The sequence below is a fragment of the Osmerus eperlanus genome, chromosome 6, assembly GCF_963692335.1.
Source record: "Osmerus eperlanus chromosome 6, fOsmEpe2.1, whole genome shotgun sequence".
Taxonomy (NCBI): domain Eukaryota; kingdom Metazoa; phylum Chordata; class Actinopteri; order Osmeriformes; family Osmeridae; genus Osmerus; species Osmerus eperlanus.
This window is the reverse complement of record NC_085023.1, coordinates 81,606-98,430: the sequence shown is the minus strand read 5'-3', so window position 1 is coordinate 98,430 and position 16,825 is coordinate 81,606. Positions and strand designations below refer to the sequence as shown.

General features: G+C 44.3%; 1 long non-coding RNA gene across 1 annotated transcript; it reads right to left on the bottom strand.

The window, feature by feature from the left end:
* Window positions 1-6,465: 6,465 nt before the first annotated feature.
* Window positions 6,466-7,424, bottom strand: LOC134021826 (uncharacterized). Its single transcript, XR_009930577.1, has 3 exons — window positions 7,352-7,424; window positions 7,208-7,268; window positions 6,466-6,498 (listed from the first exon to the last, which is right to left on the bottom strand). It is a non-coding gene; the product is annotated as an uncharacterized LOC134021826 (long non-coding RNA).
* Window positions 7,425-16,825: the final 9,401 nt, after the last annotated feature.

Here is a 16,825-nt window from a genome sequence, read left to right as displayed (position 1 = left end):
TTCTCAAAGTTGGGTTTGGAGCTGGGTCTATACTACGCAAGCTATGATGACTTTCACCTTGATATTTTAACGCGGATGTATACCTAGCCGAATTGCACTGTAGGGGGCGAGAACGAGTTTTCGAACCTGTGTGTATGCCTTGTGTATGAAATTATCACATCAAACGTGACGTGCTAACATGGATGCAGCTATGAAGCCGCCTGGTTTGCTTCAGGGAAAATTAATTTTTAAGAAGCTTCCCAATGGAAACCTCGACAAGACTAAGGTTGTTTGCACCTTGTGCTATGCGGAATTAGTTTACTGTAGGAGTTCTTCCAGTCTCAAATACCACCTAAACGCAAAGCATCCCTTAGCTAATGCGGAAGATGCCGGGCCAAGCACTGATGTAGCGCAGGGGAAGAGTCGTCGTCAAACTACGATGTTTGAGTGCAACCGAGGCAAGCCCGTCACCACAGCTCTATCAGGTGCTTCCCAGGTGCTTAACAGCCTAGGTGCTTCCCAGGTGCTTAACAGCCTAGGTGCTTCCCAGGTGCTTCCTAGGTGCTTAACAGCCTAGGTGCATAGCACTACCTACCATCTGAAGGATTCATATATCTATGTGTCTATTCCAATATGTAATGATAGTATTCAATGACACAAATCTGTGTTCTAGAAAGAGTGGTCTGGAGTCGCAGAGGTCCCATAATATCAGCTTTAATGCAGCAGTTGGAAATCAACAAGTACAGAGCTCTGGGGTTGTCTACGTTTCCCTACCCGCAACAGAGTTTGGGCTGGTTCACGAAGTCCAACTGGCTATCTGTCCCTCCCCAGCATATATTTATACAGTGCAATTGAAACACAAGTATCAAAAAAGGGTTGAGCTTGTTCTCTCGTGCATCAGGGAGTTGTTCTTGCCTACGCGTCCCACCTGCTCGGGTGCCGTCTCCACCCGGTTTCAAGGTTGTTTCTGAAAATGAAGAGATAGAGACACAAAGAACAGCCTGCTTCCCACACTCAGTGTGAGACCCAATGTTTAAGCCTGGGAACACTTCTAAGTTCATAACTTTAATAAGCACAATGCATAACTTTAATAAGCACAATATATTCTTTAATCCCTCTTTTGATCTCTGAAAACACCAGAGATCAATCAACATAGCCCGGACCAACTACCGTCTCCTCATCCTGGTCAGCCAGCCCCAGCAACGGCATTTGGAACCCCGTCTTTGGGTTCTCCACAGCCGAAACAATGATTCGGTTTCACAGGGACCTGATACACGGGATACAGCAACAATCATGTTGATATTGATATAGCACACTCTTAACCCTTTGACGCGTACGAACACACCGGTGTGTTGAGTCCTGGCTGGTCCCTGGAGCGTACCAACACACCGGTGTGTTGGAACGCGTCCTTTAGAATGTCCAGTTTAGCTTATTACGTAACAATAAACTCTTCAGCATTAGCCAACGCGTATGTTATAAACATGAATCTCAATTTACTGTATATTTTGAGAAAGTTTACCTTTATTATCCATAAGAAAACGTTCAAACAATTTAGTTTAGCTAATGTTAGCTGACAGCTAACCAAAAATAACTCACGCTTTACTCACGCCACCTAGTAAACCATAATATTATCCGTTTTCCTTGACTTGGCTATCGCTTTCAACAGATTTTACTATTGTACAACCAACCAGAGATCGAAATAATAGATATACGTTCACAAATATGCATCTAAAACATCTGACATTCGTCTGTCTTTCGTCTCGTTTTGAGCTACTAGAGGCCATCTTTGATTTTTTTGTCTTCCGGCAACAAATATGACCCTTGATGATGTACCCCTTGACCCCGTACACCTCAGTATTTTCTCGTGAGAAGAGTAGGTCATCTCGTTGACCATTTGACACCCACAATGCAGAGTACTGATCAAAACAAAAAACATGGCAGCCTACATTATCGTCATTAGCCAAGTTAGCTTCTCGAAAAGCTACACTACGATAATATATCATATCAATTCACTGTGGATTCACCTGTGTGAATATTTAAAAATCGGAACAGTAATGACAGTACTAAGTTATTTTAATAAATATTTTAATAAGTTAAAAAGCCCACACCAACACGTTTCTTAATTTTTAACACGTATCCTTTTACTCATTTCAGGTAGCTAATTACATGTCCAGGAAAGGGTACAATCTCGTCATTGTCACGTTACATATCAATGAATATCATTAGCACACAGCTATAAAAAATATCACATCAAAATTATTTAAAACCTTGACACTGTGTAGGGGTAGGCAAAGCTTCCGTCAACATATCGGCAAAAAGGTACAGCATGTTTGAGTTGTGATGTACTCAGCTGTCCTCACTGTCCTCTGCAGGCCGTGATGCAGCTCCTTGGGATGCTCTCTACAGTCCCTCTATGCAATGTGGTGAGGGTGTGGGATGGGAGATGGGCTTTCAGCCTTTGCAAAAAAATAAACATGCTGCTGGTACATCAAGGAATTAGGTGTTTGACGGTCTCGTTGATGTTCAGCAAGGAATGGTCACTTTGTGCTGACCGTACTTGCTCGACACCTGAGAGGGCCATGTACTATACATGGACAATTTGTACAGCAGTGCTGTCATGATCTGTTTCTTGGAACGGGACCTGTGCGGGCCAACATTCACCTGTAAAATTATAGGGAGATGTTCAAGATATAGAAAACGGTCAACAGCAGGCAATCAAGTGGTATGACAAGTGGTGCGTTTCATTACCCTATGAAACATTACAGTCATACATTGCCGTCTTGTCATTTAAATAGGTTGTTAGATTGAATAAGCATAAAGTCTGGTTTATTCTACATGTCGTCCATCAACTAGCCCTAGCCCAGATTTTCCAAACAAATTACACTTGCCTCTCATTTTTGCTTGAACTGTGGCCTGACAATAAATGAGGAATACATTTTCTATCAACACGGAAATTAATGACAGTAGATGGTAGCAAGAGATCACAAAACATAGCCATCAATATAGAATGGATGTCTGAATTATTGTGTTTGCTTTAATTTGACTAAACATGGCAAGTTAGTAATCGCTAGTTACCTGAATAATACCCTTTACTACGAGCTAGCTAGCAAAAACATCAGATAGTGGAAAACAACCACAGGTCATGCTTTCGTCTCAATATCATGCCACAGGTATGTGTATATTTTGTGGGTATAAATAATCTACTCACCAGAAAAGTTTCCCAGATAAATTGAAGCCAACCAAAAAGGTTTGAAGGTATCCAAGCAGCATGAGCTTGCTTGATCGCCTTTCGCCGAGGTGTCTGGGAGTCATGTTCCAGTCTCGCCTACAGTATAGCTCAATTTGGTTGACGATCAACAGTTGCTGCTAATTTACTTGGCTATGTTACGTAGTTTGTGTAGTAGGATTATAACAAAGTAATGCAAGTGCATCTAGTCAGTCTAGCGTATTACTAGGATTGTAATGTATCGTTTTGTTTTCGTTTAGCTGGCTTCCATCCAGTAACTTATTTTGTGAACACTGGCTGCGTTGCCAACTCAGAAGGTTTACGAGATGGAAGCCAGCTAGAGAAAACAAAACGATGAATAGAAATCAAATTAGACTGACTGGATGTATCCAAATTATTTTGTATTCGTTATAATCCGACCACACAAACAACGTAACATAGCCTAGTAAATTAGCAACAGCTAACTTGTTGATTGACTCTTTACTACACTACGAGCTAGCTAGTTTGGCAAAAACATCACCTCGTGAAATACAACAGTTCATGCTTTCATCTCAGTATCGTGCAAACTATATGGGTGGTATAATTTGAGTTATACAAATACTTCAGTCACCAGAATAATAGCCAAAATATCTACTTTGAAGGTTTCAGCCAGTCCCCTGAAGCGGAAGAAATACGTAACGAGAAGGTGGATAAACAAAACAACCAATGAATGGAGTATTCGTCACTAATACGGGGTGCAAACTAGGTCAATGGAAAATGCGAACCGAGAAATACTTAAATTGTATAGCAATTCGATTTTAATGCGTCATAATCAATTTCTGGAACGTTGAGATTGATCCAAACTCACGCGCATAAAAAACTCACTCTGGGGGACCAGTCAAGGAATTTAGAACCTACGTGTGAAAGGGTTAAGTAAAATAGCGGAAACCTTCTTAGTCCAGTACAATTCTAGTGTGGTCAAGCAGTATCACTCTTGACCTAGTCGTAACCCTCTTTTCCGGACTCTCACATTCGTAGCAATAGCAAAAGGTTCACTGGCCCTCCTGGCCCTTTTCCACCAACTCCTGCAACGTACGACTGGATTCTGGAGCAGCACAACACATGCTCCAGTGGTACCACGTACTTCCTTTCCCCAGCACCCTTAGGGCGTGCAAGGTTCTCTCGATGACCTTGAATGGTCCTGTCCATAAATGTACAACAGGCTTCTCCGAACATTGGATGATGTATTGGGGCAGGTGGGGCAGGGTCTTCAAGGGGAAGGGGGGGGGGGCAGACCACTCCTAGGTCTGATGGGGCATAGGGGCAGATGGGGCAGGGTCTCCAAGGGGAAGGGGTAGATCATCCAGTGAGAAGGGGGGGACAGGGTCTCCAGGGGAATGGGGCCTTAGAACAGGGGTTAGGTAGTCAGACCCGCCGGTCTGACTCGTCCTGAAGCAGAAAAGAGTTACAGTCCCAGCATCCCCTTATCTCCCATGATCCATGATCAAGCAGTAAATGAGTCAAATGAGATGCGAACAGTCAAACACCAATGATTAAACACAGATATTGAAATCAAGAACCCATTCGAGGATTTAAAGTGGATATTTTTTAAGTTCAAATAAATCCCTCCTTTCACACCCTTTTAGGGTGTGACAACAAACACAAATAAAAAAATATCCCATTACTGATTACACAATGTTGGCATACAAATCAACAATAACGATGAAACTATGCAGCGTTATGGCCAAGTGGTGAGGACACACTGGACACAGTGGGAAAACCCTAATGATGTTATAGGGGAAAACCCACCATCACGCCACAGAGTGGACATTCGACATCCATGTATCCACGGCAGACCTGGACATACTCACAGGCCCCCTTCACCACATACATACAACTTTAGCCAAGCTTTTAGAATTGTAATAAAATAAAATAAATTTGAAACAAATGGAAAAACCAGAAATTAGACAGGATATTTTAAAGTTCTCATAAGATCCCTCCTTTCATTGATAACTTTAATCAATACCCAATCTCCTCGTTTGACTCCTCCACTCTTTGGTTTACTGCTTCACCTGGAACAGAATTTAGCAGAAGACATCTCTTTTCTCGTGAGCATTAGGTTTAAGTTGTGTAATTATGATCTTCTATAATTCAATTCAAATGTTGTTAATGCATCTGGTACAGGACTGGGAAAGATTTCAATCCACTGTAAACATATCTATAATTACCAGGCAGTATTGACCCTTCAGTTTTCTTATTGTTGAGCAAACACATGTAACAGCATCTAATAAGACAATACATCATCATTTGATATTCAACCCCTATTAGTCATGCCTAGAAATGACAATCTGTTTCTTTGTTCCCTTCTTTAGAAAATCAACTGTTAGTCTAATTTCTTTCACTTCAAAAAACCTTTTCTGTCTTTTAAAACAGTTAAGTTTAAGACCAATATTGTTTTAGATTCTCTATTTTACCAAATCACACCTCTTTTTATCAAAGATATGATAAAAGCAATTTTCATTATGCCAAACCAGAATCCGTATGCTTCTTAAATGAAATATAAACCAAATAATGTTCTTAATGTAGCTATTAACCAAACATTTTTCCCAACTATATTTTCTATAAAGGTCAGATAGGTAGAACTTCATAACTCGTTTTGCTGCAGTTCAAAACGAGCCAATTAGCTCAAACCATCATACCCACAATTTATCAGACTTGATGAGTCTTCCCAAATTATTTCAGAACTGAATGTTATAATAACCCTCTTCATAATACAACATTATCACAGCCTAACTGTTTATCCCAAACAGTATGCCAGGCTCTGGTAAAACTCTCAAATAAAACTTAAAACCAAATTACAATTAAACTCCAAATAAAAGTACATTTAGTTATTTTCTCTTTCTCATTTTTAACCAAATTATATCTAATACCTTTATCAAAACTCTTAAAAACCCTAGATTTTACTATTTTGACTTAAAATGTTATCCCATATACCTTCAAAGTATATTCATAGTTTCCTCTTCAAAACATCAGTGTTTAAACCAATCATCTCTTCACATCCACAAAACGTTCTTGTTTTATTTCATAACCTTCCATGATCCTCTCTAAACCAATCTTTTATGTAACTTTCCAATTGCTTCCTCATAATTTTTCACATACATTTCCTCAAACCATTCTTTGACCAACACAGCTGTTTAGCGTTTACCGTCTATTCACTTAATTTTGCTCTAGTATAACTCTTCCAATTGCATTAGAACCAATTTATAAACCAGGGGTATACCCTCTGGGATCACCTTTGTAAGATCTCAACGTAACTGGACTCTTTTAGCCCCCACCTTTTTCCAACTCTCCTCGGGATTTCTGTAACTTCTTGGTCAAAGAAAAAAGCATGAGATTGATAAAAGTGAGTGATCTCACAATTTGACAACTTGTTAGACTTTGCACTGAAGGCAATTATGGTCCTTGGAGGACACCTAGTGGATTTATTTATTTATAAAGAACGACAGATCTGTTTAAAATACCGTTCAACTCAACCCGATTCCACACAAATATTACTTTTTCAGGGACTGTGACCCTTTTGTACCGGAGAGGACAAAGGAAAGAAAAAATAAACACACACAAGACAAATTCAGGGACTCTAACCCTTGGAGTGTATTTTAGCCTCTCCTTTTTTTAAACACAAAACAAGTTCAGGGACTCTAACCCTTGGAGTGCTCCTTTTTTAAACACAAAACAAGTTCAGGGACTCTAACCCTTGGAGTGTATTTTAACCTCTCCTTTTTTAAACACAAAACACGTAGGCCTACAGGGACTCTCACCCTTTTTGAAGAGGACTCTAACCTCTCCTTGACAAAGACAAGACACGTATAGGGACTCTCACCCATTTGAAGAGGACTCTAACCTCTCCTTGACAAAGACAAAACACGTGTAGGGACTTCCACCCTTTTGAAGAGGACTCTAACCTCCCCTTGACAAAGACAAGCCACGTGTTAGGACTCTCACCCTTTTGAAGAGGACTCTAACCTCTCCTTGACAAAGACAAAACACGTATAGGGACTCTCACCCATTTGAAGAGGACTCTAACCTCTCCTTGACAAAGACAAAACACGTGTAGGGACTTCCACCCTTTTGGAGAGGACTCTAACCTCCCCTTGACGAAGACAAAACTTAAAAACGGTTGATTTCCCACTACTGTTGGTTTGACTAGGTACGATGAAACATAGTAATCGTCTAAATTTGGTCACTCCTGTCTCCTCCCCCTGAGTCCGGTCAGGAGGAGTGACTCGTAAAGCAGCGGAGCCGGTAAAACCGTGGTCGAAGCCTGAGGCCGGCTTGAAAATCAACCGTAGCCACGGCTTGAAAATCAACCGTGGTCCAAGCCTGAGGCCGGCTTGAAAATCAACCGTAGCCACGGCTTGAAAATCAACCGTAGCCACGTCAGGACTGCTTTAGATGAAGTGGTGGGGTGGGCTGGACCGTAGCCTGGGCCTACGGCCGGAGGGGTCAAAGATCCCCCCGTTGCCGTGTGAGGGCCGGATGATGTGTAGTACACATCACCGAAGGAGGGAGCTGAGACAGCTCGGTCATCAGAGATGACAGAGGATCACCGGCTATGTGCGGAGGAGCAAGTCCCTGACGGTCCAGCCCCCAGGATGGGCGATGATGCTCCAGTGGAGGCCAATCCGGGTCCTCTTCAAGAGGTGGGGGGCATGAGCGTGAGTGAATGGATGCACCTGAGTGTGTGAGTGCGTGTCCTACCTTGGCCCGGTAGCTAACCTAATCTAGGGGGAGCCTGCCTGAAAATTTAAAAAGCCTATCCAGGGCCTGGTTTTGATGAGTAGAGGACATCTGCACTTGTCGTGCTGCTGGGGAGGAAAGGGGGGTTAATGGACAGGACACATGAGTGCCATGAATGCAATAAATGAGGGCGCTCTGGGGAAGAGCGCCGCAGACATACATGAGTATGTGGAAGACAGGGCATGGGAGACAGAATTAAACCCTGGGCGTGGGGGTGTGCGTGTGTGAGAGAGAGAGAGAGAGAGAGAGAGAGAGCAGTTTAGAGGAGAGCAGGTAGAGGGAGATCAGTTAGAGAGAGAACAGCTAGGGACTTTTCTGTTGAGCGCACGTGTGTGTGGGTGTGTGGGAGAGAGAGAGCAAGAGAGGGGCTCTTCCGAGCAAATAAAAGGTGTAGTCAAAAACGCAGAACTCCACTCCCTGGGAGGTGCCTTCCTGCTGGCACCTACCACAACATTAAGCAGGGAATCGTGAGGTTCTAACCGGCCACGACTGCAGTTTCGCTCTCCTCAGAGCTCTTCAGGTAGCAAAGTATGAAATAAAAACGTTATGCAGGTCAAGGGCCGTCCTACGACTAAGGACTATCAAGAACTCAGGGGTGACGACAAAAAGCGTCATCCCCCCTGTGCCTTGGGCGCCCACCAGAATCGGTAATCTCAATTAAACATCTAGGGAAAAGAGGAGACAAGAGAGAGAGAGAGAGTGTGTGTGTGTGTGTGTGTATGGAAGACAACATGGATGGACCGCGTGTGATAGGCGACTAAGGAACTGTGAAAGGAGAAAGGTGCACAGGTTAGGGTTAGTGTGGTACCAGAGTGGATCTGTAAGGAAAAGAGTGTGTGAATTAAAATTAGTAGGAAGGCCAGGGAGAGCCGAAGACACCGAAACCATAGGCCCAAAAGGGAGGTGAGAGGGAAACAAAGAGAGAGAACGGCCTAGGGTTGGGGTGAGGAGACTAAGGAGGAGGTAGGGGGGAGGGTGGGAGGAAAGACACCAGGGCGGGACCTATGGTTAGGTAAGAGGAAGGAGGGGTTGGGGTTAGGTGTAAGGGGAGTAACCCAGACCAGACCAAGTTTGGGGCATGTAAGGCCTTTCTAGGCAGAGTTATGGGCCGGACAAAAAGGGAAGACAAATATAGTCATAAAAAAAATAAATCAAATCCAAAACACGCCCGTAGAGGGGACTCTGATGAGCAGACCAGACCAAGTTTGGGGCATGTAGGGCCTTTCTAGGCAGAGTTATGGGCCGGACAAAAAGGGAAGACAAATATGGTCAAAAATCTTAAAATCCAATCCAAAACATGCCCCTAGAGGGGACTCTGATGAGCAGACCAGACCAAGTTTGGGGCATGTAGGGCCTTTCTAGGCAGAGTTATGGGCCGGACAAAAAGGGAAGACAAATATGGTCAAAAATCTTAAAATCCAATCCAAAACATGCCCCTAGAGGGGACTCTGATGAGCAGACCAGACCAAGTTTGGGGCATGTAGGGCCTTTCTAGGCAGAGTTATGGGCCGGACAAAAAGGGAAGACAAATGTAGTCATGTAAAAAAAAAAATCCAATCCAAAACACGCCCGTAGAGGGGACTCTGATGAGCAGATCAGACCAAGTTTGGGGCATGTAGTCCCTTTCCAGGCAGAGTTATGGGCCGGACAAAAAGGGAAGAAAAATAAGGTCAAATTTTTAAAAATCCAATCCAAAACACGCCCGTAGAGGGGACTCTGATGAGCAGACCAGACCAAGTTTGGGGCATGTAGGGCCTTTCTAGGCAGAGTTATGGGCCGGACAAAAAGGGAAGTCAAATATGGTCAAATTTTTAAAAATCCAATCCAAAACACGCCCGTAGAGGGGACTCTGATGAGCAGACCAGACCAAGTTTGGGGCATGTAGGGCCTTTCTAGGCAGAGTTATGGGCCAGACAAAAAGGGAAGACAAATATGGTCAAAAATCTTAAAATCCAATCCAAAACACACCCGTAGAGGGGACTCTGATGAGCAGACCAGACCAAGTTTGGGGCATGTAGGGCCTTTCTAGGCAGAGTTATGGGCCAGACAAAAAGGGAAGACAAATATGGTAAAAAATTTTACAATCCAATCCAAAACACGCCCGTAGAGGGGACTCTGATGAGCAGACCAGACCAAGTTTGGGGCATGTAGGGCCTTTCTAGGCAGAGTTATGGGCCGGACAAAAAGGGAAGACAAATATGGTCAAAAATCTTTAAATCCAATCCAAAACACGCCCCTAGAGGGGACTCTGATGAGCAGACCAGACCAAGTTTGGGGCATGTAGGGCCTTTCTAGGCAGAGTTATGGGCCGGACAAAAAGGGAAGACAAATATGGTCAAAAATCTTAAAATCCAATCCAAAACACACCCGTAGAGGGGACTCTGATGAGCAGACCAGACCAAGTTTGGGGCATGTAGGGCCTTTCTAGGCAGAGTTATGGGCCAGACAAAAAGGGAAGACAAATATGGTCAAAAATCTTAAAATCCAATCCAAAACACACCCGTAGAGGGGACTCTGATGAGCAGACCAGACCAAGTTTGGGGCATGTAGGGCCTTTCTAGGCAGAGTTATGGGCCGGACAAAAAGGGAAGACAAATGTAGTCATGTAAAAAAAAAATCCAATCCAAAACACACCCGTAGAGGGGACTCTGATGAGCAGACCAGACCAAGTTTGGGGCATGTAGGGCCTTTCTAGGCAGAGTTATGGGCCAGACAAAAAGGGAAGACAAATATAGTCATAAAAAAAAAAATCCAATCCAAAACACGCCCGTAGAGGGGACTCTGATGAGCAGACCAGACCAAGTTTGGGGCATGTAGGGCCTTTCTAGGCAGAGTTATGGGCCAGACAAAAAGGGAAGACAAATATAGTCATTTAAAAAAAAAAATCAAATCCAAAACACGCCCGTAGAGGGGACTCTGATGAGCAGACCAGACCAAGTTTGGAGCATGTAGGGCCTTTCTAGCCAGAGTTATGGGCCGGACAAAAAGGGAAGACAAATATGGTCAATTAAAAAAAAAAATCCAATCCAAAACATGCCCGTAGAGGGGACTCTGATGAGCAGACCAGACCAAGTTTGGGGCATTTAGGTCCTTTCTAGGCAGAGTTATGGGCCGGACAAAAAGGGAAGACAAATATGGTCAAAAATCTTAAAATCCAATCCAAAACACGCCCCTAGAGGGGACTCTGATGAGCAGACCAGACCAAGTTTGGGGCATGTAGGGCCTTTCTAGGCAGAGTTATGGGCCGGACAAAAAGGGAAGACAAATATAGTCATAAAAAAAAAAAAATCCAATCCAAAACACGCCCGTAGAGGGGACTCTGATGAGCAGACCAGACCAAGTTTGGGGCATGTAGGGCCTTTCTAGGCAGAGTTATGGGCCGGACAAAAAGGGAAGTCAAAAATCTTAAAATCCAATCCAAAACACGCCCCTAGAGGGGACTCTGATGAGCAGACCAGACCAAGTTTGGGGCATGTAGGGCCTTTCTAGGCAGAGTTATGGGCCAGACAAAAAGGGAAGACAAATATGGTCCAAATTCTTAAAATTCAATCCAAAACATACCCGTAGAGGGGACTCTGATGAGCAGACCAGACCAAGTTTGGGGCATGTAGGGCCTTTCTATGCAGAGTTATGGGCCGGACAAAAAGGGAAGACAAATATGGTCAATAAAAAAAAAAAATCCAATCCAAAACATGCCCGTAGAGGGGACTCTGATGAGCAGACCAGACCAAGTTTGGGGCATTTAGGGCCTTTCTAGGCAGAGTTATGTGCCGGACAAAAAGGGAAGACAAATATGGTCAATAAAAAAAAAAATCCAATCCAAAACATGCCCGTAGAGGGGACTCTGATGAGCAGACCAGACCAAGTTTGGGGCATGTAGGGCCTTTCTAGGCAGAGTTATGGGCCGGACAAAAAGGGAAGACAAATATGGTCAAAAATCTTAAAATCCAATCCAAAACACGCCCCTAGAGGGGACTCTGATTAGCAGACCAGACCAAGTTTGGGGCATGTAGGGCCTTTCTAGGCAGAGTTATGGGCCGGACAAAAAGGGAAGACAAATATAGTCATTTAAAAAAAAAATCCAATCCAAAACACGCCCGTAGAGGGGACTCTGATGAGCAGACCAGACCAAGTTTGGGGCATGTAGGGCCTTTCTAGGCAGAGTTATGGGCCGGACAAAAAGGGAAGTCAAATATGGTCAAAAATCTTAAAATCCAATCCAAAACACGCCCCTAGAGGGGACTCTGATGAGCAGACCAGACCAAGTTTGGGGCATGTAGGGCCTTTCTAGGCAGAGTTATGGGCCAGACAAAAAGGGAAGACAAATATGGTCCAAATTCTTAAAATTCAATCCAAAACATGCCCGTAGAGGGGACTCTGATGAGCAGACCAGACCAAGTTTGGGGCATGTAGGGCCTTTCTATGCAGAGTTATGGGCCGGACAAAAAAGGAAGACAAATATAGTCATAAAAAAAAAAAAATCCAATCCAAAACACGCCCGTAGAGGGGACTCTGATGAGCAGACCAGACCAAGTTTGGGGCATGTAGGGCCTTTCTAGGCAGAGTTATGGGCCGGACAAAAAGGGAAGACAAATATGGTCAAAAATCTTAAAATCCAATCCAAAACACGCCCCTAGAGGGGACTCTGATGAGCAGACCAGACCAAGTTTGGGGCATGTAGGGCCTTTCTAGGCAGAGTTATGGGCCGGACAAAAAGGGAAGACAAATATGGTCAAAAATCTTAAAATCCAAAAACACACCCGTAGAGGGGACTCTGATGAGCAGACCAGACCAAGTTTGGGGCATGTAGGGCCTTTCTAGGCAGAGTTATGGGCCAGACAAAAAGGGAAGACAAATATGGTCAAAAATCTTAAAATCCAATCCAAAACACACCCGTAGAGGGGACTCTGATGAGCAGACCAGACCAAGTTTGGGGCATGTAGGGCCTTTCTAGGCAGAGTTATGGGCCGGACAAAAAGGGAAGTCAAATATGGTCAAAAATCTTAAAATCCAATCCAAAACACGCCCCTAGAGGGGACTCTGATGAGCAGACCAGACCAAGTTTGGGGCATGTAGGGCCTTTCTAGGCAGAGTTATGGGCCAGACAAAAAGGGAAGACAAATATGGTCAAAATTCTTAAAATTCAATCCAAAACATGCCCGTAGAGGGGACTCTGATGAGCAGACCAGACCAAGTTTGGGGCATGTAGGGCCTTTCTAGGCAGAGTTATGGGCCGGACAAAAAGGGAAGACAAATATGGTCAAAAATCTTAAAATCCAATCCAAAACACACCCGTAGAGGGGACTCTGATGAGCAGACCAGACCAAGTTTGGGGCATGTAGGGCCTTTCTAGGCAGAGTTATGGGCCAGACAAAAAGGGAAGACAAATATGGTCAAAAATCTTAAAATCCAATCCAAAACACACCCGTAGAGGGGACTCTGATGAGCAGACCAGACCAAGTTTGGGGCATGTAGGGCCTTTCTAGGCAGAGTTATGGGCCGGACAAAAAGGGAAGTCAAATATGGTCAAAAATCTTAAAATCCAATCCAAAACACGCCCCTAGAGGGGACTCTGATGAGCAGACCAGACCAAGTTTGGGGCATGTAGGGCCTTTCTAGGCAGAGTTATGGGCCAGACAAAAAGGGAAGACAAATATGGTCCAAATTCTTAAAATTCAATCCAAAACATGCCCGTAGAGGGGACTCTGATGAGCAGACCAGACCAAGTTTGGGGCATGTAGGGCCTTTCTATGCAGAGTTATGGGCCGGACAAAAAAGGAAGACAAATATAGTCATTAAAAAAAAAAAATCCAATCCAAAACACGCCCGTAGAGGGGACTCTGATGAGCAGACCAGACCAAGTTTGGGGCATGTAGGGCCTTTCTAGGCAGAGTTATGGGCCGGACAAAAAGGGAAGACAAATATGGTCAAAAATCTTAAAATCCAATCCAAAACACGCCCCTAGAGGGGACTCTGATGAGCAGACCAGACCAAGTTTGGGGCATGTAGGGCCTTTCTAGGCAGAGTTATGGGCCGGACAAAAAGGGAAGACAAATATGGTCAAAAATCTTAAAATCCAAAAACACACCCGTAGAGGGGACTCTGATGAGCAGACCAGACCAAGTTTGGGGCATGTAGGGCCTTTCTAGGCAGAGTTATGGGCCAGACAAAAAGGGAAGACAAATATGGTCAAAAATCTTAAAATCCAATCCAAAACACACCCGTAGAGGGGACTCTGATGAGCAGACCAGACCAAGTTTGGGGCATGTAGGGCCTTTCTAGGCAGAGTTATGGGCCGGACAAAAAGGGAAGTCAAATATGGTCAAAAATCTTAAAATCCAATCCAAAACACGCCCCTAGAGGGGACTCTGATGAGCAGACCAGACCAAGTTTGGGGCATGTAGGGCCTTTCTAGGCAGAGTTATGGGCCAGACAAAAAGGGAAGACAAATATGGTCAAAATTCTTAAAATTCAATCCAAAACATGCCCGTAGAGGGGACTCTGATGAGCAGACCAGACCAAGTTTGGGGCATGTAGGGCCTTTCTAGGCAGAGTTATGGGCCGGACAAAAAGGGAAGTCAAATATGGTCAAAAATCTTAAAATCCAATCCAAAACACACCCGTAGAGGGGACTCTGATGAGCAGACCAGACCAAGTTTGGGGCATGTAGGGCCTTTCTAGGCAGAGTTATGGGCCAGACAAAAAGGGAAGACAAATATGGTCAAAAATCTTAAAATCCAATCCAAAACACACCCGTAGAGGGGACTCTGATGAGCAGACCAGACCAAGTTTGGGGCATGTAGGGCCTTTCTATGCAGAGTTATGGGCCGGACAAAAAGGGAAGACAAATATGGTCAATAAAAAAAAAAAATCCAATCCAAAACACGCCCGTAGAGGGGACTCTGATGAGCAGACCAGACCAAGTTTGGGGCATGTAGGGCCTTTCTAGGCAGAGTTATGGGCCGGACAAAAAGGGAAGTCAAAAATCTTAAAATCCAATCCAAAACACGCCCCTAGAGGGGACTCTGATGAGCAGACCAGACCAAGTTTGGGGCATGTAGGGCCTTTCTAGGCAGAGTTATGGGCCAGACAAAAAGGGAAGACAAATATGGTCCAAATTCTTAAAATTCAATCCAAAACATACCCGTAGAGGGGACTCTGATGAGCAGACCAGACCAAGTTTGGGGCATGTAGGGCCTTTCTATGCAGAGTTATGGGCCGGACAAAAAGGGAAGACAAATATGGTCAATAAAAAAAAAAAATCCAATCCAAAACATGCCCGTAGAGGGGACTCTGATGAGCAGACCAGACCAAGTTTGGGGCATTTAGGGCCTTTCTAGGCAGAGTTATGTGCCGGACAAAAAGGGAAGACAAATATGGTCAATAAAAAAAAAAATCCAATCCAAAACATGCCCGTAGAGGGGACTCTGATGAGCAGACCAGACCAAGTTTGGGGCATGTAGGGCCTTTCTAGGCAGAGTTATGGGCCGGACAAAAAGGGAAGACAAATATGGTCAAAAATCTTAAAATCCAATCCAAAACACGCCCCTAGAGGGGACTCTGATTAGCAGACCAGACCAAGTTTGGGGCATGTAGGGCCTTTCTAGGCAGAGTTATGGGCCGGACAAAAAGGGAAGACAAATATAGTCATTTAAAAAAAAAATCCAATCCAAAACACGCCCGTAGAGGGGACTCTGATGAGCAGACCAGACCAAGTTTGGGGCATGTAGGGCCTTTCTAGGCAGAGTTATGGGCCGGACAAAAAGGGAAGTCAAATATGGTCAAAAATCTTAAAATCCAATCCAAAACACGCCCCTAGAGGGGACTCTGATGAGCAGACCAGACCAAGTTTGGGGCATGTAGGGCCTTTCTAGGCAGAGTTATGGGCCAGACAAAAAGGGAAGACAAATATGGTCCAAATTCTTAAAATTCAATCCAAAACATGCCCGTAGAGGGGACTCTGATGAGCAGACCAGACCAAGTTTGGGGCATGTAGGGCCTTTCTATGCAGAGTTATGGGCCGGACAAAAAAGGAAGACAAATATAGTCATTAAAAAAAAAAAATCCAATCCAAAACACGCCCGTAGAGGGGACTCTGATGAGCAGACCAGACCAAGTTTGGGGCATGTAGGGCCTTTCTAGGCAGAGTTATGGGCCGGACAAAAAGGGAAGACAAATATGGTCAAAAATCTTAAAATCCAATCCAAAACACGCCCCTAGAGGGGACTCTGATGAGCAGACCAGACCAAGTTTGGGGCATGTAGGGCCTTTCTAGGCAGAGTTATGGGCCGGACAAAAAGGGAAGACAAATATGGTCAAAAATCTTAAAATCCAAAAACACACCCGTAGAGGGGACTCTGATGAGCAGACCAGACCAAGTTTGGGGCATGTAGGGCCTTTCTAGGCAGAGTTATGGGCCAGACAAAAAGGGAAGACAAATATGGTCAAAAATCTTAAAATCCAATCCAAAACACACCCGTAGAGGGGACTCTGATGAGCAGACCAGACCAAGTTTGGGGCATGTAGGGCCTTTCTAGGCAGAGTTATGGGCCGGACAAAAAGGGAAGTCAAATATGGTCAAAAATCTTAAAATCCAATCCAAAACACGCCCCTAGAGGGGACTCTGATGAGCAGACCAGACCAAGTTTGGGGCATGTAGGGCCTTTCTAGGCAGAGTTATGGGCCAGACAAAAAGGGAAGACAAATATGGTCAAAATTCTTAAAATTCAATCCAAAACATGCCCGTAGAGGGGACTCTGATGAGCAGACCAGACCAAGTTTGGGGCATGTAGGGCCTTTCTAGGCAGAGTTATGGGCCGGACAAAAAGGGAAGACAAATATGGT